This window comes from Etheostoma cragini, chromosome 3 (assembly GCF_013103735.1).
Source record: "Etheostoma cragini isolate CJK2018 chromosome 3, CSU_Ecrag_1.0, whole genome shotgun sequence".
In the NCBI taxonomy this organism is placed as follows: Eukaryota; Metazoa; Chordata; class Actinopteri; order Perciformes; family Percidae; genus Etheostoma; species Etheostoma cragini.
In genome coordinates, this window is record NC_048409.1 from 17,361,840 (window position 1) to 17,384,936 (window position 23,097).

The window sequence follows — 23,097 nt, forward strand, 5'->3', positions numbered from 1 at the left end:
CATGCCATGGGACCTTTAACAACCCTCTATCACCACCCCCTTCTCCTGTGACTCTCACTACCAACAATCACAACTGATTACTGTTTCGGAGTTAACAGCCCCAGGTACCCACTCTTATGTCAAACTCATAAGAAAAGTCTGGCAACTCACGCTGTGGAAGAGAGAGAGTGTGCTGGAAAGCCTAATGTGAGGAAGTCATTCAAGGCAGCATTTGCTTCAGGTCTAACAGAGCTTTAGCTTAACTTTTAAGAAGGTGGAGAGGTTTATGGCCATTACTGTGATTCCCTATAAGCTCTAAATCTGTAGGCTATACCTGAGATAATATTGGATCATTTAAAAGCTCAGAGAGATACAGAGTTTATTATGTCTAATATAGTATGTATATCAAATGTGCTGTTGCCTACTTTTCCCCCACCTCCTCTTCTTCATTTATATGTTTGTGGTTATTTGTGTTTTTATATTTTGATATTGTATATATGATAATCATAAAAATAAGTTAAAGCATGACATGGATCTGTAGCCTACATAAAATAAAGATGAGAGGTTGACAATTTTGAGGAATTATCAGACACACTTTCTCAGTCTTTTTGTTTCTTTTTGTTTCTACCACAACTGCCACAACTTCTACCACAACTGCTGCTCATTAAGCCTCTCTCAAGCTAGCTCTCCTGCTTCCAACGCGTAATGATGCTCCCCAGACGTTTTGTGAAGCAAACTTGCTTGAGTTTTCTGTAGGCTGTTTGGGACCTTGGTTACTTTTTCCTCAATTGATTTATTCACCAATGAGAGACCACCGCTGCACTTCTCGAGTAAGCTGCTGATTGTGCTGATATGACCTAACGTTAAGTGTTTAGTATTAAGCTAGCTCTGTTAAATTTGTGTGCTTAGCCTTGTTAGCTAGCTAGGTAGCCCAGCACCTATACATTATTCAACGCTAAGTGGCTGCTAATTGTTTTGCTTGTTTGCAGTCTCTTAGCGTCTGTTGGCTGCTAATTTCGTCTCTTTATGGTGTGAACTTTTTTGCATTACGGCTAAGCTAACGTTAATTAGGGGTTGAAGCCAGAGGCTGCAGGAATACTATTGTTTTTCTAGAGATTATTCTTCCGCCGATAAAACTCCCGCTACAGCCCAAACCGTACATGATGGGGGTGCCATTTTGTGGTTTAACGCTACTGGTCCAGAACCCTGCAGGGACCTCAGAGGCAACAATTGACATTTGGCCTAATAACTACCAAACCGTACATTGTACATTCAAAAATTGTGCATGTTATGCAAATACAAATTTGTGTCGCTAACTATATAATCACCAACTTTACAATATTTGGACCAGAATTAATGCAATCAAAGTGAAACATAATAGATTGTGGTTTGCCCTGTGGTCTCCCACAAATTCTATGGCCACTAGGGGGCCATATAAGTACAAAAAGTTTATATCTCATGGATGGTTTATCCAGTTTTAATTGTCTTTGTTGTCTTCTTAGCCCTTACAGAAGGTTTTGCATCCAGCCTAGAAGCCCAGAGTTTTTTAGTATCTTTGTGAAATTAATCCATACGTTGTGTACATCCAATATTGATACACTGTATGTAAGAAATGTAAATAGTTTGTCCTTTACATGAGTTAAAATATTCAATAAGTTTATTTTTGCACTGGATTGCTCCAAATATATAGAACTGTTTTAGACAACAAAATGCTTGTGTGGCATTGCTGTGTGTGTGATATCAAGATATATCTGTTAAATTCATGTTCCATTTAATTTATTTATTTGATGAGGTTCATAGATTGAATATGGACAACATGGTTGATGTTTTATGGTTGAAGCTTTTTATTGAAAACAAAACCAGACAGACCAGAGGTTGTCAAAAATCCTTTAGGACTCTGGGATATTTGCAATGGCAATGTACCGCAGACCTTGCAGCTCACGCCTCTTGATATTTCCTGATGTTTGACTCCCCACCGTTACGTTTAGGGGTCGTCCGCTTTTGGGCACTCACAGGGTTGCCGGGGTCGACCCATGTCGGGGCGACTGGCGCGATGAGACTTGGACCCCATCATAACTGCTGGCAGTTCTTGTTTTGTTTGGGTTTTTTATCTGGTATGTGCAGTATAAGGCTTTTTGTTGACTTGTGTTGTGGTGAAATGTGAGTAATGTTACTTTTGTTTGAGTATTATCGGCTTTATTAGTTTTAGGTTGTTGGCTCATTGCAAACATGTCTCCATTTGTTAAAGGTTAATATTATTGACTTTATACAACTGCAAACATGAGTATTGTATTGCATTCAGACTATTTACATAGTATTTGCCTGTAGTAGGCCTATTGGCTTCATGGGAAACTCCACATTCAGCTTTTGTTACATGTCATAGGACATAATGTATAACACCGATTTCACATTCAGTACATCATGTGCAGCTAAACATTAGGTTATGTAACAGCTTGCTTTATGTACCTTCATATTTTAAACATCTAAATTGCTGAGCTCCTATTTTATGGTGTAACGTTACGCTGCTGCTACACTCAGACACACTAACATTAATCACACCCATGTACTGATGGTCATCTGCTTATCGCAATATTTCATAAGAAGAGATTGATTTGGGGGATTTTCATATGAAGTGTGACTTGCCTGCTTCTCCATATCAGCTAGATGGCCCAGTTTAGTTTTTTTTTTACATCTCAATCCAGCAGACTAGAAGACTCCATATAATAGCTGGCATCATACTCTGTATCTAATGTGATTTTGTGTGTTTGTGTGTGTGGGGGGGAGTTAATTACTGCCGCTCCCCAATCTCTGCTGTGCTGAGCTCGATGTTTGCTTGCAGGGTCAGAGCCTAGACCCCAAATTTAATCTTGGCACATATTCTGCATTCATAAAATGATCTTCGTGTGAGTTTACTGAAATGCAGTGGTAAGTAAAAGACATAAACAATAACACCTTATTCACATTCATTCACTATCATTACTTTTTGATGGGTTACAGATCAATTAGTCTATAACATAAATTATTCAGTTAGACAATGCTTTGATTTAGCCGAAAGCACCCTTGTTTCTAAAATAGGCCTACAGTCTCAAAGAGCCCCTAAAATGACTATAGACTATATGTATGTATGTATATAGTATTTGAAATAATAATGAAAAGGTTATGACTGAATGAATGATTTGTTTTTTTCCTACTGTGGTGAAAAAGAAACATATCATGTGGTGGTTAAGCGAAACCCCCCCTACGAGAATAGTGTAAATTAAAATGAGAATGGCAGGGTGCCTTAAGTGAATGACATCTGTGCCCATGTGGTCCATGATGTGGTGATGTAAGGTGAGCAAGCGGTAACAGAGTAGTATGTGTAATAGTGTATGATTGTGACTGAGAGGAAAAAGAGACAACAAAGATAATGTAAAGTGAGTTAAAAGTGAACAATAAAACAACAAGCTATGTTGCAGCCATAGACTGTATAAAAAGATTGCAACACAGGGTTTCCATTTCATTACGGCCGCACTGCTTTTTCTCCTCTCCGTTGATCTATCCCAATGACAAAACTCCATTGTCAGTAAAGTTTTAAAAAAAAAGGTCAAGTGAGACACTTTGTAGCACAGTGGTCTAGCAGCTGAGCAGACAGAGAGGCACACATGGAGCACCACAAATGAAAGAAGGAAAGCCAAGCCCTTCTGCCTTCACGTCATTTTTTAAAGTTATGGAGATTATGACAAATGCCCTGTAAAAGTAACCAAATAATCCACTTGAGCTTTAAAAAATAGGCAGCCTTAGCCTGTAACGCCGCGCAGCATTGCCTTAGCTATATCAACGAAAAATGCTACATTAACAACCAAAGCTAATGAAAGCTGTAGCAGCAGCAGGCTAACGTAGCTTCTATGTTACGTCCGTTAGTGTGAGCTCTGTAGAGAAGAGAGAGGCCAAGATGTGCTGGTCGGGGCCAGGGCTGGAAATTATCACCCAACCACTCGCCAAATGTGGGTGAATTTAGCAATTGGCGGGTAACACTGTCAATCTACCTGCCACATTGGCAGGTAGCTAATGAGAATTAAGTGATTCAGAGGCGTAACTATCAGTAAGCAGGGTACGCAGTTGCTTATGGGGCCCGGACCAATCAGGGGCCCGCATCACTGGAATACATTGATTGACAGCCGGGGGCCTCCTTTTGCATTTCCATTACTTGCGAGAATCCCAGTTTTCCCACATGCAGCCACAGATCAAGCGGTAGTGAGAAAGGGTCAAATTAATTTCCCTTTTTTCTGAAATGAGGACGAGACGTGTGTGACTCGAACATCTCACCAACTAAATTTACAGCAACAGACGGGGCAAAACATTTCAGACCGTCCTGCCAACACGCATCACACACTGTACACAATTTAACATCAAGGTACGCAAAGTTGTTGCTGTTTCAATCCTGTCGGCTCGCTGCTACAGGCGGGGCTGCTGCTCCGTTCCGCCCACGACTGACACGCACACACACATAAACACACACAATCACACACATTGGATGCAGGAAAAACTGCAGATGAGATGTACAGGATGACCTAAATTGAGAGCAGCTACATTATTGTAAGTGCAATGATAAGTTAATGTCCAATAAGTACTTTAGCAAATCGTATTAAGGTGTCCCAGCCCAGGATATAAAATTATTAATAGGACGGTATAGTTCTCATAGAGAAACAGTAATTCCTGTTTTTTTACCTTTTTATGAGGCAAGAAAAATGGCTGGTAAAAAGTCGGTCAAAAAAGTTAACGTCAGGCCCTGGTCTGGGCTCCTAAATCATGCTAGCTTACACGTTGGTTACAGTCAATATGTTACGTGAGTTTTCAATCCACAATCAGATGTGACGTTAGTGAAAGTGAAAGGCGCCTTATTTTGTCATTAGATGATACATTAATGTCCCAATTACTTGATGTAATAAACTTTGCAGTTAAAAAAAAAATAGCCTACTGTTAGTTTTGTGGACTTAAGTATTCCTTCACATCAAAGACGACTGAAGAAGAGCGAGAAAGACCTCCCAGAAGCAGCTAAAAGATCTGCAACTTTGCAGAGCTGGATTAAAACTAACTGCCAGCTGTGAGAGAATCATTTGATAATGTCAAACATCCATAAATTCCATAAATTGGAGTAGGCTAATAACTCATTAAAACAAAAGTTTAATTTAATAATAAATACACAGTAAATTGTGTCTGTGCCGTGTATAGCATTGTGAATTAGTTATTTTATGTATATCAAATGTTCCAGTTGAGTAGAATACTTTTACTAACTGCAGTCATGTTGTAATTGTTCTTTATAATATACAGTATATACACACATTCATATTATTTATGTGCCAAATAATAACAGAATCATTGAGTTTTCAGTTTCAGTGTTCAGTTTTTTAGCAGTGAAAGGTTCATTCTGTTCTAGATGAGGCCTACCACCAGTCTCCAGACCAGAGAGGGAGAGAGAGCATCACTCAACAAATCAGACGGCCATATAATGAGTGGTGAGTGTTCCTATAAAAGGGCCATGTCAGTAAAAGCGCGATAAGGAAAAAGATAAATTCTGCGACCAATAGTATTTTTAATTTAAAGGTACATTATACTGTAGAACTCCAATTTATAATGTTTCCTTAAGAGACAGCTCCATTTTTGAAGGCTGAATTAGTTTGCTCTAATCTGCCTTTTTTCCAGATTAGAGCAATGGCCCCTCCAAATGTCTGTGCACGTCCCTGGCTACATACATGCCGCTCTGTTTTAGGTTACAAAACGAGCATGCAGGCTGAACTTTACCCGTGCGATAATGTACCCACCTCAGCTAAGAACAGAGAACTGTCTACGCCTATCTGGCTGGGGGCTGGCTGTGGCTGTGTCCCCGGGGCTGTTGTCAGCTTTCATCCAGACTGAAGCCTTGCAGCGCCGGGAGAGTGAGGCAGACAGACAGGGGTTTGCGAGCTGGCTAAATTATCATTAGATTAGTCATCTATCTATACAGTTAATGTTAATGATGAATTTGTGAATTAGCCCAGAGTTGTTAACCATGGTCAAAACAATGATACTAAAAATAACAGAGCATGTTGAAAGTGGTCGTAATCCTATGTTACCCACCACCATCTTATGTTATTGACCTAGCATTAGCTACTTGGCAACCAACACCTTTATATTAGAATAACCTAAAGCAACATCAAAGCACTTGTCTTCTTCGGTCCCCCTACAGGTTGGAAGCAGAATTGTCCATTACCGTTACCATTAACATTATTCTTGTATCATTTGAACTACAGATCCGCAACCCGATCTGCCAAATTTGCATAGTGCGGTTATAGCCGATATAGGTGAAGTGCTGGAAACAAGTTTTTATTACGCTAACTGAGTATAACTCTCCTCCAACCCAGGTCTGGGCAGCGTGCATATAGAGAAAATACTGCTTTAATGCTTTATAGTTGCCCTTTGGATAGGATTTAGCTTATATGGTTTGACACTTATCAATATTCAATACAAAAGGACAAAAACAGTTGGACCAATGCCATCCACCCAGCTGTGTACACCAGTGTGTCTGAGCCTGTGTTATGTTTTGATTGGATTGGCTCCACTGAGACCCGAATGGGCTTGCTGTGAAAAAAGATGTGGAACTACAGCTCTACAGGAAACCCTGACAGCAAGGTAACAAAGTCCAAGGTCAAGTCAGAATGGTTACAGAACACTGAACAGGCATCCAAAACATTTTGAAAGTCTAGTTACATAAATAACATGCTGTGTGTGTTTTTTCCCTTAATGGATCTACTGTACGGCTCTAATATGACCTCCACAACCATATATCACTTTTCTCAAGAGTGTGACACATCACTGCACTGTAAAGGCCTCAGCCAGATATGAAGTCACTCCGAGCCATCGCCAAGGTCAAACGCCACCGTATGCTCAGCCGGCACTGACTCTTGCTCTTTTTTCCTTCTGTCCTATCGTGTGATTGTTTCTGTAACCAAGAGGATTTTGTGCAACTTTTTGTGTCATTGTGTAACTGTGCACAATTGTATCCTTGCATCTATGATTTTGCATAAATAATACTTTCTACATACAGCACTAATACAACATACTGCATGTACCATGCATATGCATCTACCACCTACTACCCTTGGAAGTCTTTCACACGATCTTTTATCAGACGCAACAAGCAGCTTGCAAGAGATCACCTCTCTGGAGGCTGGTACTGCTGCTCTAGCAGTCTGAGCTTTATTATAAAGCTAATTAATTTCAGCTTCTCTGCTATTACCCTTATCTGTATCCTGAGATGTACTGTGTGTGTGTACATATATAGATAAGACCAGTGCATGAAAATTACCACCTGCCTACCTGCCAAATTCTGGTGAATTTTGCAGTTGGCAGGTAACACTGTCGACCTACCTGCCACGTTGGCTTGTAGCCAATGAGAATTGAGTGATTCAGACGCTTATCCGTCAGTAAGCATGGGGTTCCCGGCAAGAAGGTGATGAACGGTTGGAGGAAATTTGTGCACCTGGGGAAGTTGCCCAATTTGAGTTTTCAATATAAATTACCCCTCCTAAACAGCTGGAACTGACCAAGCCAAATGAACAAAAGAACACAAAAAAAGATGAAAAAAGCCTCCAAACTACGCGAAATTCAGACCATGATTATGAAAAAGACATGGAGACTGCGTCCAACAGTGAAGGATAAGAGGCCATGACGAGATAAATGACTCCCCGCCATTAACTCAATCCAAAGGAGCACATGTGAAGAAGACTTACCTTCCCAGCCTACTCATTGGATAAACCTAACAAATATATTAAGAAGATCAATCAAGACAATTTCAATTTTATATGGGAATATAATATCATTATATAAATAAAAGCAATACACTGAAACCTGCCGAAGAAGGGGTGGTTATTTGCCATTGACTTTGACCCAATGAATGGTACCATCAAATTAAAATTATGACAAAACTTTATTATAAAAGACGATAATTTCTGGTTTGATATCCCCTTCAAAATCTTCAATCTTTGGTGGCAGACATTTCTTATTGAGATGTGACTTCAACATGTCCAAACTACCTATTAAGCTTTCAACTTTCCATCAACATGTTCTCCAATACTGGAAACTCATGTACAAACATAACTTTACTCCTCACGCAGTCTCAGTATGGAAAAACAGAGACACAGCAATTCCTGTTTTTCACCTTTTATGAAGCAAAAAAAAGTGGCTGGTAAATCCAGCCGCCACTTCGTACTGCACATACTTCATGTAAACTTTATAAGCCATGGGTTTCTTCTCTGTCTATTGCTTTCCGCTTTTTCCTTTTTTCTCTTTGTACTTTTTTTCCTCTCCTTCTCTTCCTTTTTAGCTCTCCCCAAAGTAACACTGTCTCATTACACATTTTGGCTCGTGTTTAGATTTTAGAGCGTCATCCATGAACTTGTTTCACATTCATGACACAACTGTGACTTCTCCTCCTTCCGTTCTCATCAACGTTAGTGTGGCCTTCAAAGAAATGCAAAGAGAGAATTTTGAGTTAGTTAAAAAATAATCGGGTTTCATGAAGGCTTTACAGGCATTAAAAGAAATCTGCATAATCAAATCACATCTTCCCAAAGAGTTATTGGACACTTTGATTGTGTTTGCACCTTCAGCTTTACATTTCACATACTTGCACCATTTACATACTAATTTTGCCTTCCACCAGCTTTTCTATTATTAAAATAGAGAGTGACCAATAGGCCATTGTGATCATAGTGAGAATATATGAGCTTTTGAAGCATTGTGCAGCAATAAATGGACAGAACTGGCTGGCATGGCTCCAGACCGTCTTATCATCAGCCACTCAGAGCCACTGGCTCAATGGATGGATGGCACATAACACCTTCTTCCAAAACTGTCCAATAATAAATGGCCCCAATTATTGCCATGACCTTTCTCTTTGTTGCTCACTCTTTCGACTATTTCCTTTGTAGGCTTTCTGTTGAGTCTGACCCACTTAGTCTCAGATATCCCACGTCGTTTTGACACTTTTCCTTGTTCTTCGTCTCGCTTTTACTTTTGTGTTCTCACTGTGGGAGCATCCTGTGAACCTTGTTTTGCCTGAACGGTAAACATTGAGTAAATATCAAAAATTTTGTGATTTTGCACTTTTTGGTGTTTGGCGAGTTACTTTAAAAAAGTAATTAGTTACAGTTACTAGTTACTTCTTCCAAAAAGTAATGAAATTAGATACTCAGTTACAAATTATTACAAACACTAGTAACACATAAGTTACTTCAGAAAGTAACTAACGTGTTACTTCGAAGTAAACTTTGAAATGGTCAAATGTGGCCCCCCCTCCACCCCTCTTTAACGGAACATAAAATAGATGTGCATGTTCAATTATTTATGGTAAACCTGAATATTATAATTTAATACGCAATGTATACACTTTTTGTAGTGCAAATGACATAGGTGCCCTGATGTTCAAACGTGTGCGTGTGCGTGTGTGTGTGATAGAGCGAGGGAGAAGTGAGAGAGTGACCGTGATTAGCTTTGGAGCGATTAGCCTCTCTAGAGTCATAGTAAGAGAAACAAAGTGCCCCCCCCCCCCCCCCCCCCCCCCGTGTTTTCTGACCACGGTGGGAAATCTTTAGCCGGAAAAGTTACCCACCTCCCCCCCAACTACATAACGCCATACCTTATTTATAACGCCGTTATTCTCATCACTGGTTCAGTGACTCATGCAGCAACAACAAGGATTTTTTAAGACAAATCAAAAGGCAAATTGGTTGGAAAGAAAAGTTTGTACAATAAACCATGTTAGATTGAAGCTCCTCTATGTTATTCCTCCAGGCAGAAGAAGACAGATGTCTGATGTCTGTGGGCAAGGGCAGCAGCAGATTAATTGGATGATGGTGGTCGAGGAGTGTTTTGGTCCGAGTTTGACTGTTATCAACTGTTATCTCCCCCCGAGATTGATAAAAGTCATGTTTTTTCAGAGCAAAGAAAGGAGTTTAAGAGCCCATCTTTCAACTTGAATGTCTGGGGCGAACTGATCAATCACATATCAAAAATATCTTAATGAACCTGCCTGGTTAGATAAAGGCTGAATGAATTGGAAATAACAAAAATCCTTTGTGTTGACACATGCTCCCATTTGGATTGTCAGATAAGAGCGCCATAGCAGTATTCATTTTGGGGAAACATGGCCTCCTGACAACTGCAACACCCTTTTGAGATTAGGCCACATTTTGGAAAGATGATATGTTGTCCTCGCTGTGAGTTAAGGCAAGTGTGTCAACAAAGTCACCCAGGTTTTGTTTGAACTGACGTCCTCACACTGAGGACGGGAGTTTTGAGAGGTAGTGTGCAAGTTACTGGGCCCAACTGTTTGAAGATACTCACTGTACAGCATCAGCTGCGAGAGTGCGTGCTAGTCATTAGATGCTAGTCACAAAGCTTTGTTCCGTTCACTCTGTCATACGAGGATGTTACCGGCATCGCTTGCTACCGCTGCCTCTGCGACTGAGCCTCTGCTGACCAAACGTGTTTGTGATAAAATCAATACGTGTGTGCACTTCCATAGCGGGACACAATTTTCATTAACGATGGCCACTGTGTAAAATATATCTAAAGCCCAAACTGCCTTGACAAAGCTGTCTGTTTGGAATCAGCATGACAGTGGCATTTGAATATAACGGCCTTGTCCCAGAGTTTAGTCCGTCTCAGAATCTGTTGGAACCGGGCACAATGCAAATTTGAATAATAATAAATAATTTATACCGTTTATTGATATTCTCTTGTTGTACAAGATTAATGTTTTATTGTACGCTTTTCATGTAGCATAGCTTTTCATATAGCATAGCTATTGTATGTTGAACAAAGAAATGTTTTTAATAAATGTACATGGGTCAACTAATGTCAACACGGACAAAATCATGAAGTACTAATTCACTTTGTTGATGATGATCTGGCCAAAGTAAAAACACAACATCTGGAAAGTTATGCTTTCACAATGATTCAATGTAGGATTATGATGTTATTGCGATATTTAAATCTACATTGACTTTTAATTTAATATATGTTTGGAGGAAGTAAAAAGGTATACAAAACGTTTTACTTCTTAAAAATTATGTTTATTGCAAGAAGGACTTTAATTGTTTTGCCCGTCAAATTAACTTTAATGAGTGCATGTCAAAACATTAAACTGCCCCCCCCCCCTCACCAGTGAAACCAAGGCAAAAAGTTAGTCTGGAGCCCTGCAAAGCTACGCTGTCAATCTCAGCTGAGAATGGAGACATGTGTGGCTGATTCCTTCCTTTAACTACTGTGTATTATATAAACGAACATTATCTGTGAATTTCACAAGTAATCAAGCCTAGAAATAATTAGTAATAATAATCGGAGACACAAAAGAAATCCCTCATATATTTGATGGACTGTCCATCGCCTTATTTCAAAGCTAAAGTGAGAGGCAAGTTGTTCTTCTCCAGAATCCCTTAAAGATGGGAAAGAAGAATAATGATAACCAAACAATGATTATTGTGTTCATTGTATTTTATATCACATGACTTATTCACTTTTGTAAAAAAAAAAAAATCCCCCCAAAAAACAAATGTGTTGATGACGTGGTGATGTAACTGCGGTAGCGTCACGTCATGCGCGATATTGCAGTGAGGCGGTTATTGTCGCGGACCTAGCGTTCTGGTATTTGACCTTTTTGTGGTTAGCTTTTCCTCATGCCACGTGAATAGGCACTTTCCTAAATGGTTAAAGCTTTTTGTAATTTAATGTCAATGTTTAGTTGATGAGCATTCATTGTTTGTTGTTGTTCTTTGTAATCTGAAACGTTTTACTGTATATCTTGAAAAAAATACTTTTGATTGTGACACAACACATCTAGATAATTTCATGATGTTTATAGTAAGGCCTTGGATCAAGTGTGCTGCAGTTTAATGGTTCTTCATAACAGAACAGCAATTTCCTTTTAATTCATGGCATCCTTCAAACCAGTCTGTACTGGTTACACAGACTGTTACTGTAGCAAGCTGCTAGCCCGAGCAAGGTTTAATTGTTGGTCAAGAGGTGTAGGGAGCCGTCTCTTTGGTCAAACAAGACATAAGTGCATTGTGGGTCAGCAAGGTTAATCTCTCCACATCTGGGTGTGTTTCACAGGACGCTGGAGAATTAATCCTCTGAACTGAACCATGGAAAAGATGTTGTCATGTTTACTCTGCTGCAGCAAAGCCAGCTGGAAAAGATGTTTGCACATCGTCTGATTCATCCATGAAAGGAAAAATGTCTTTATATGTTTGCATCTAAAAGTAGCCTGGATGCCAGCCGAACCAAGCCCCGCCCACAACATTTGAGGTTGGGAAGTTCACATTCTCACTAGAATGTGACTATGACCACGTCAGGCTGATCAAAAAGGAATGAGAGCTTATATTTGTTTTTCATTAATACATAGACAAAATATTACACTTTTTGCCCTATTAAGAATTATTGCCTGATTGCTGTATGCCGTGCTGTGTGTATGTGAGACTAGATCTATACAAAGGATTAATATCTGCATATAGCTTCATGAGGGTGAGGAGTAGACTCCAAGCAGCACACATATAATGCGCTATTTAACTTCTGCATTTTTAAATCTTTAGCTTAATTTAAAGATCACATTTTGCTTGATTTACCTTGTAATTAGCATTAGCAGTACCAGTTGCTGTCTCTCATTCTGGTGCAGTCCTTTTTTGTGCACCTTTTTAGAATGTAAATATTGAGATAATTTTTAGGCAGCAGCTGAAGATTTCTTAAATCCAGAAAACCCAGCTGCTCACAGGCCAAGCATATGTGATAGTGGTTTGTGGCCCCCAGATATTTGTGTGCATGTGTTTAACTTCACTCGCTGCAAATGCTCTTGCAGTCTGTTGCTGCTAGTCATCAGACCAGGTTGAACAAGGGTCAAAATAGTTCCTGACTTCTCTTTCTTGGAAACTTTATGTATGACCACAAACAGAAAAACAGACATCTGAAAATAGAAAGGAAACTCATCCAAATCATACGTTTTAAAAACTGTTTATATTTTATCAATGGTTATGAACTTCCATGAAGATGTCATATCCTTGCCATGTTTATCTGAAATGGATTTCATATGTGTAGGTGTTTTTTATACGTTTAACGTTATACGTTGCTGCAGACTGCTCTCCTACACTGACGTACGTTGTTGTCAGAGAGCACTGCATGAGGTATGTTTTCCTTTATTTTCCAGCCAGGTACAGTAGCCATCTGGTGTCGAGCTTGCTGGACCCTTTAGGTCAGCATCCCTAAAAGCATTAGCAGAGTTTGGCTCATTGTCAAGCTCTGGGTTTGTTGTCTTGCTCTGTTGGGCTCAGTGTCAAGGACTAGTCCTGTTAAGGGCTCAACATACAGCCCACTAATCTACTTAAACCTGTGTGTGTGTGTGTATGTGTATGTATGTGTATATATACAAAGTGTGGGTGTGAGAGAGATTATGTGTTCATTAGGAATGACCTAGAGAGCAGGACCAAGATATAAACTATTGTTTGTATCATGTAGGTTGATGTCCTTTACGTGCATGTAGAATAACCTTTGTGGCTAACCCCCAATTTCCACCGGATGATTAACGGCTGCTGATCCGCTCTGGAACGACGGCGGAGTCATTAGGTTTCCATTAAGGTTAATGTGTGTATTTTCACTGACTATGGAACGGCTGCGTCCCAGCTCTGGCAGTCCATAGCCCTCCAGAGCAGATATGCAGAGCTTTTATTTTTGCCAGACGCCAGAGAGTTCAGCAGAAATTCAGCACAGATAGTGCGGGACAGGAAGTCAAGCACAGAAAAAAATTGGGGTAAGTCGTCATACAACTCCTTGATAGGGAAAGAATCTATATGTATCCAACATAGTAGCTCCTATATAGTTGGCTTCACAGTGTGTACATGTGTCTGACCTCAGTTGGCCTACTGTACTGTACAATGTGCTTAAAGGGATTCAAACTGAGGCTTTGGAATACATGTGAATAAGCAGATATTTTTGCTGGAATGGCCTTAGAAGTTTGGGTTTTTCAGTTTTTTTTTAATGGTGAAAACAGTATAATAATTTAGAATTGACCACAGTTACTGTTTTGTGATGTAGCAACATTTTACATCCACCTTTTTAGCCACTGAGGGATGTCGGTGGTGGTTTGGGGAAAGAGTTTGGGTGAGGTACCACAAGAACACAGAAGAAGTCTTTTAATTACCATTGAATCCCTCACCATATAAACTCCCATCACAATCCAAGACCTTCATGTTAACAGCAAATACAGATGAGGAAAAACGACATCAAACTGACATTATACAAATGTTAGTCTCGCATTGCCAGACCTTTCTCCACACTACTGTGGAGTAAGGTCCAAATTATATTATTTAATTACATATATATGTATATTATTTAATTACATATTATTCAATTTAATGTCACATTACTTACTTACTTACATTGCAATGTTTTTCGTGCTATGGCAATCCCACTTTACTTTACAACACATTTTTTTATTGCCACTTTAAATAATACAGTACTTTATGCAAATATTCAGTTTTTTGTCTGTTTGTTGGTTTGCTTTTTACCGTGTAAAACTGCTGCTGTAACAAGGGAATTTCCCCATTGTGGGATGAAGGAACTATAATCTAATCTAATCTGCAACTGAAAACACCCACATACTGTACAATATCTAATGAAGTTAACTGTTCACAAATACAGTGATGTAAGCCATTTAAATTAGCTGGGGACATAGTCAAATGTAATTTGCTTTTACCAGTGTATCACAGTGTGTATTTTGTCCATAGCAAATCCCAGCCAATACGTACCAAAATGTAGACAGTGAATAGAATGTGAACCACAGTGCCTCTAAATTGATGGTTGGTTAAATATTTAGGTAGTTAGCCCGTTAAAGGTAGTTAAAGGCATTTGGAGTCCTGAGACTAGATGTTTGGGGTTGAACTGGTTTAGGGTTATCCAGGATTGAGCCCCAGCTCATCGGCTGCAAACAAAGCCAAACTACTGTACATTTGTACCATAAATTATTAACTTAACTCATATTTATCTATTGGGGGCAGCAACGTACTGTATTACTTAAGATGGCAACACAACTAAAAGAGTACTTGTGTAGACTGCATAGCTTGAAAAGACTGAGAGTCAGCCCTCACCCCCCACTCCGCCCCATCTCAGCACACAATGAAGTGATCAATGTATTGGGACAAGTGAGTATGAGGACATGAATTGTCATGTTAAATTAGTGTCAAACTGTGATTATGAATTATTGGTACTAACTAGAAGGTCTGCACTTGCATACAGCATGTAGAAAATTTGACTGTGTGGGATGTGAGCTACACAGCCATACCCAAAGTATTTTTTGCATATTAAGTAATTTACCTAATTGTACATGTGAAACATAATGATTCGGTAATGCATTATAGATTTGTTAAATGCTAATAAACTACTAAAAAGGACCCTTTGAATCACCACATACCACATCCCAAATTAACCCCTCTGTTTGTGTGTATAACTCTCCAGTGAACATTTGCTGCCTAGCGCCCACTCTACTCAGCAGGGATTAGGCACACTAAGACACACAAGGCAAATACCCTCTATCCTGAGCCTTAGTAAGAGGTTGTAGCAATATACGCTGCAGGAGACCAGGGGCTGATTTTAAAAGAAAGTACCATTCACAGAGAGAGAGAGAGAGAGAGAGAGATCAAACCTCATGAGTGTGGTGAGTGCTTTTGGCCATCTTGTTATAATACCTGTTGCTGTTTGATATACATCTTCTGTGAATAGCATGGGTGAGTGCATGTGTTTGTGTGCATCAAAAGGTATTTGTAATAAATGTTGCAATTGTTTTTTGCAAAAGTGCCTCAATTTAATTTGAGATATTCAGGCAAAGGGTTATGTTTAGCTTCCACATTCCTGTAGCATGATGGAAGCGTTGTATTGGCATATGCTGTGGTAAACCTTATGGTTCTACATGGTTGCATGGTCACATAAATTGCTCTGTGTGCTGCAGATGCATCAAAACACAGCAGAGGTTTAACTCAGCGCTAAACACCTGCCACAACGTACCTCAGTGGCTCTTGGTTTGTTTGTCAGCAATTATATTTGGGAATTTTCTGTGAGATTGTATTGTTGTGCAACAATACCGTGGCTTTTCTGCATAGCTGAGTGCCAAGTCAGGTTCACAGACTCAGAGTTTATAAGACAGGCGAGCAGCTGTCAGTCATGCTGAACAGTCACTCTCTCTTGGCCAATGTTTCTCTAATAAATGTGGACATGTGGTGGCTGGAGTAGCAACGATCAAATGATAACATGGCATTGGTACTTCATTCCCCCAAAACACACAATCACACATATCTTCCACGCCAAGGAGAGCTAATACCATCTGTCATGTCACAGATTCAACATTTTTTTGTCAAGATTCTGTAATGCAAATTTGATTGTATACATGGATTTTTATGTTAGTTATCCACATATTACAGTGTTGATCAGTTTGTCTGCTTGACAATCCCATTTTGCAGCAATAAAATTCAAGTGGGAAACGTTTCTTTTTAGATAAAATATATGTTGACAAAGTTTCCTTTCGGGACGTCATTTGAAAAATTGAAAAATTTGAAGTTAGGGAACGAAGATAATAAATTGCAATGTTTAGTAAGAATATTGCAATCTGTTTAAAATTGCAATATTATTGTATTGTGACATAAGTATCGTGACAATATTGTATCGGGAGGCATCTGGTGATTCCCACCCCTAGTCAATATGATTATTGAGTAATTCACATTTGCCTTTTGTCACTTTAAAGTCTTGTATTGCCCTTTACAGGTAGGCTAGTTACCGGCTAGTGAGAAATTTTGAAACTTGATTATATAAGAGCTGTGCACAATTTCATGCGACACAAACAATTCTTAGCCTTTATTATGAGTTAAAAATGTCAGTGTCATGCAAAACAAAAGCTATTTTGTACACTATTATGCCATAATGCTATGCTGCAGCTGTTTTCCAGCTGTAAGAGAAAAGTCTTTTACAGCTGTAAAATATTAAACAGTTTTTGGTAGTGAGACAACTTAAGGGAGATCTTTAAAAAATAAGACTCAAGAGTCTACACAGTGGTGCTTTGAGCTAAATTCTAACATTAGCATACTAACATACTCACAATGACAATACTAACACGCTAATGTTTATTAAGTTCACCATTTTAGTTTAACTTGTTAGCATGATAACTTTTGCTAAATGGTACTAAACACAAGTATAGCTAAGGCTGATGGGAATGTCATTGTTTTTCAGATATTTGGTCATAAACCAAAGTACTCGACAAACTGATATTTTGACCTGATGATGGCACGATAGTTGAAATCTATACATCTGTACATAAATTCATGGCAATCAATCCAATAGTTGTTGACATATTTCAGCATAAGCAAACTGGAAGTTCTTAGTGTTTGGAACCACACTTTTCTTTGTTTCAGTGTGACTGGCATACAGTTACTATATAAATAGTATGGAATTGGGACACTGCATACTGTAGGTCTCTGCTGTTTTCGGGGGCCATGTTGATGGCGTGAGAGCAGAGTGGATTGATTGTTTGTATGGCTGACATCTGCAGTAACTCTTTAGCAAAGGCAATTATGGATGCCCTAACTGGATTAGTGTAAGGCGGTTTAGCTGGCTTCCTTCAGCTTCAGAGGAGAAATGCTGACGCTGTCCTTACACTGTTTTTCCCATTTGAAAAAAATATTTTAGCTTTAAAAATTATATTTTGCAAACAGTATTTTATTAAAATAATCTGCTCTGTTTAATCTAAAAAACATCAGTATGATACAAATAATGTTATATGGGGTACTTCAAAGAAAGAATTCAGAAAGCACAAGGCTACACGATCAAAACAAACTACAGTAGCATGAGAATAAACATTAATGTTTGCAGTACTTTAAAGGTCCAATGACGTGGCGGGCGTGATAGCAGTTACCCACGGAAACACTGATACAAATACAGGTTTATCTCTCATGCTTAACAATATACAGCTGTGTTAATAATTAAAACTGTAGACAAATGTCAGAAGTGTGGACCGGCGCTGTGCGGAGAGTAAGACGAGGGAGAGTAGAGAAGAGATCCAAACACAGGAATGGCTTTAGAGAAGAAATGGGTCATGTGACGCAAACCATATCCATATAACAACATTGCAGCAAATGCGAGGACATTAGCACCGGTGCGTCTTAGAGGAACTAACAGCTAACAGATGATAACTAGCACCAACTAGCACTGGTCACTGCTGTTGTCTGAAAAACAACACAGACAGGACAAAATGTTGTGTTTACTGGTAAACTTGTAAACCTTGAGACCGACGTATAACCGACCGCTATCTGTTGGACTTTCCTCCCGTTACTCTGTCCTCTATTACTGTCTACATCTAGAAACTAAGCTGCGCGGAGCAGGGGACAACTCTGACTGGCTCATGAGCAGACAGCGGTGAAGTGACGCTTTAAAAAAGAAAAATTGCTTGATCCTTCAAATTTGATTGTGGGAAGTAAAAATTGTGATCGTGATTAAAATTTGAATAATTGTGCAGCCCTACATGGGACCTTTTAATATAATAAACATTTTGACTCCCATTGAAGACATTGTATTGAAAGGAATGGTCAAAACAATTCAGGGACGGTAGAAAAGAAAGGATTAAGAGAAAGATACACTGTGTACTCAGCAAAAAAAGAAACGTCATGCCACTTGCATATATATTTTAAGCAAACTTAACATGTCCAAATATTTAAAAAAATCTTTAAAAGATTTAACAACTAAGACATAAACCGAACAATTTTCAGAGACATTTGACTTACAGAAATGGAATAATGTGTCCCTGAACAAGGAGGGGGTCAAAATTAAAAGTTACCCTCAGCATCTATTACTGCAGTGCATCTCCTCCTCATGTACTGCACCAGACTGGGCAGTTCTTGCGGTTGTTTTTGCCGTCCTATACCTGTCCCCCAGCTGTGATATTCTGATGTAGACATCCTATGCGGGTGTTGTTACACGTGCTCTGCCACTGCGAGGTTGATCAGCTGTGTCCTGTTTCCCTGTAGCGCTGTCTTAGGGATCTCACAGTAGGGACATTACAATGTATTGCCCTGGCCACATCTGCTGTCCTCATGTCTCCTCGGATCATGCCTAAGGCATGTTCACGCAAATTAGCAGGGACCCTGGACGTCTTTCTTTTGGTGTTTTTCAGAGTCAGTAGAATTGTCTCTTTACTTCCCTAATTTTCTTATAACTGTGACCTTAATTGCCTACCGCACTTAAGCTGTTGTTGTCTTTTCTAACTGTTCAACATGTAGGGGCATGTTCATTAACTGTTTATGGTTCATTGTACAAGCATGGAAAACATTGTTTAAAGCATTTACAATGAAGATCTCTAAAGTTATTTTGATTTTTACACAATTATCTTTAAACTATAGTGTTCTGAAGACAGGGCGTTTCTTTATTTGTTGAGTAAAATTCTGAGATATTTTGAAAGATTGTGATGGGCATTTAGGCTGAATCCCATTACTCTATCGTACACCTTCCCCTTAGTTTTGCGCGTTTACATGAGAGTAAGGACTGTCACTCATTTTGATCTAGGGGTAGGGCTAAGGGGGAGGGGTAGATACCCTTTAGTTTCTATCAAAGTTGTGACCTTACTTAAAGGTACCCAGAATACACTGCGTACAGGTGACCAGATCGATCAGAGAGACCAATAAATGTTACATTGCTGATTTGCATAACAGTCCTACATTTCTCAGCTTTGAATAGACTCCATGCAAGTCTACAGTTTTAACTAATCTCCATTAGCAGCGAATTTTGTTTGATATCAGTGCATAACACTAGTTTCTTTGGAGACATCAATGCATGCTTTACATAAACCATCCTGCATCACACAGGGACGCCGGAGGACACCCGGTAGTTCCACTTTCGGGCTCAAATGAGCAGAATGTAAAAGGGAAAAGCAGCTATGGGAGTGAGTCATGTATTCATGTTGCATCCATTCATTGTTGTATTGGTACTGTATTATTGTAGTCATTTGTTATTAATTCCTGTTTGTGCACCTGTGCATTGTTGTTGGTTATGATACAGGACATTAAACTGTTGTCTGGAATTTCAGAATACCTGTAGTTTTGTTTGTTTGTGGTCTTTTGTGTCTTTTTTTTTTAAATTGAGTGCTTTTTTATGTGTGTGTGACATGTAAGTTATGGTTATAATATTTGATAATGGTTATGTAATATAATACACTTTTATATACATTTTGTTGCCTGTTATGTTCACTTTGATGGGCAATAAAGACGTATTTTTGTTAACAAAGGAAGTGTTTGTGAACATCAACGTCATTCAAAACAGTGATATAACTGACACAGATATATAACACACCATGCAGTGTGAAAATGTGTGTATATGCAAACAGAACTAACACTAACACCACCACCAAAGTGAACATAAATGAAATGTAAAATATATACATACATGTGACACTGTTATCAAAACCCACGCAATCGACACACACACTTGCAGACGGCACCTTGGAAGTTTGTTTAACCAAGTGGCGTCCCATTTCATTGGGGTTTGGTTTCACCCGTAGTCCCTACCACTCTGTTTCTACGGAAAAGGGTTAGGGTTAGGACAAAGGGGTAGGGGTAAGACAGATAAATGGGATTCAGCCTTACTCACCTGTGTCCCACAGCACACAAAGAACTCAGAGTTCTTTTAATTGAAGCTCGATAAGTTCAAAGGTTTAGCTTGTTCACGTCAGATTGCCAATATTGTTCCTGTGATCTTTATCTAAGCGAGGACTGCTTAATTTGCTGCCTCACTGCTGCTTTAGCAAAACATCAGTGCTTCAGCTCATGGGCACACAAACACATGAAATGTGACACCACAGAGGAAAATTGTTAGCTTGGGCTGATGACACACACACACACACACACACACACACAAACACACACATACACAAACACACACACACACACAATCACACTCCCATAAACAGGTACTTAAAAACATTGATTCACTATTTTTCAATTTTTCACTAGTTTTCATATTTCATTTCATCCATCCATCCATCCTTCTGTCAACATGCACAGACATTCACATACATGCACGCACATAATACTTGTCGCAATCACATACATTCAAATACATAGTACCTACACACACACACACACATACACTCCCATAAACAGGTACTTAAAAAAACATTGATTCACTTTTAGTTTCAATTTCTACATTCCTCCAAAAGATAGTTTGAGTCATCATTGTAATGGACTGCCCTGCCAAGAACTGACTTAACTTCAATTTTTTATTGTTTGACATGTAGATGTGTATAGCATGTTGCATTTCATCTTGCATCCAGGAATGAAGACTGCTTGTTTACCAACTCAACATTCAATGGCAAAAAAAGCAGAAGTTCAAGTTTAGTCATACTCCTTAACATTTAGGTTGTGGTCGATTTTGTGACACTTGTGGTTACTGGTGGTGATTCATATGGCATCATAATAATCAGCATGTAAAATTACAACTCCCACAGTTCTGTATGAAACCAAAATAATTCTTAGAGGGTTATTTTTCCCCCTTGTTTTTGATTTTTTGTGCATATGCATGCTAGGGTAAACTGTGGTATGAAAATTGACAGTTATCATACTATGTATATTTCTGTATCTATGATATTGGAAAAGTATTTTACACATATTTCCATTAAAAAATGGTTTTAATTATAACAACAATTATAACCAAAAACAGATTTTTTTCATTCCTTTAAGGGTTATTGTAACTAATAATAATAACACAGTATACAGTATTATTGTAACTGTGTAATACCATCAAACCATGACATTTTCTGACATGGTTATCGTACTGTGAAATGTCATACAGTTGCAACCCTAGTGCTAGTGCACGCCATTTGAATCCAGTATCGTAATGGCGGAGTCCGCCGTAGGCAAAAGCTATATAGAGAGTCAACACATGAGTGGAAATATACTTAATGGCTATAAAAAAATTAATGTCAACCATAAACATATGAAAAATGGATTTAACATAATGAAATCATTTGAACTAAGGGGATCAGGGACATGTCTTCATTAATTTATGAGCAAGATGCTGCATGTTCTAAAAAGTCATATTGATTACATGTTAAAAAAATTAGTGTCTTATTTCTTTGACTTTAGTGTAATCATTAATTTATTAGCACCAAATGTGGACTAAAAAGAAGACAAAGTTTAAAACTGATCATACCAAGCCATTTATTAACTGCCAACAAAAAGACAAGGATTCATTTAATGTAGCACTATCAAAATTCAGGTTTTTGCAAGTAAAGATTTAATATCTTGATATGCATTGAAGTTTTATGGGTTTGTGTTTTGGGAAATATTAACATTTTGGATATTTCTCCCATGTGAATTTTAGATAACTCTTTGATAACTCTAAGAGTTAGAGTTAGATAATTGATATTATAAATACAATTGAATTGAATAAATACATTTATGTGCTCAATTAAAGGTTTTTACTATTAACCTGATGATGGCAGTGATGTTTAATCCTGCACAAAACACATTGTAGGCAGTTTTAGCAACCTCCTGTTACTTTATCTTCAAACTACCTGCTTTTCAACTACGGTATTCGTCACAGTGTTACCCTGTCAAACTGCCGACTGCATCACAAACGCTCCTGCTTTCTTCTGTGAGTTTTAAACATAGACTGTATAAACTAGGTTTTAAACTAGGAGCGCCGCGGTGCTCTCTCTTCTCTTCATTGAAGCCTCTATGTTTACAGGCTTGTGGTGATGTGCAACATACTATAGGTACCAAAGAAATCTGTGTTTGGTACTGCCGATTTGTTTCGTTTGGCATGGTTCATGTGTGCAATAAACATTACACCTCGGGAGAAGGTAATTTTGAGGATCGTGATATCGGTTCTAAACTAAAAAATTGATTCATAGTTTTCCCTGAATCATCCGTCAAAAAGCCAGGAATTACCACAAATTTAAGAAAATTTAAAAATAAATCACATTTTACATAGGAAAGTGAAATTTCATTTTTTTTTTTAAATGATTTTCCCATTGTACGAACCCCATTTACAGCCCATTTTTTTGATTTGGAGATCTGT

General features: G+C 38.6%; 1 protein-coding gene and 1 long non-coding RNA gene across 2 annotated transcripts in view; one reads left to right on the forward strand and one right to left on the reverse strand.

The window, feature by feature from the left end:
- Positions 1-8,412: 8,412 nt before the first annotated feature.
- On the reverse strand, positions 8,413-19,434 carry LOC117942426. The gene is made up of 3 exons (XR_004656120.1): positions 19,299-19,434; positions 18,329-18,334; positions 8,413-8,423 (listed from the first exon to the last, which is right to left on the reverse strand). It is a non-coding gene; the product is annotated as an uncharacterized LOC117942426 (long non-coding RNA).
- sphkap (SPHK1 interactor, AKAP domain containing) overlaps positions 15,570-23,097 on the forward strand; it is a 108,896-nt gene continuing 101,368 nt past the window's right edge. The window contains exon 1 of the mRNA XM_034867856.1: positions 15,570-15,700. The gene's annotated coding sequence lies outside the window, so the exon portion shown is untranslated. The remainder of the gene's footprint in view (positions 15,701-23,097) is intronic.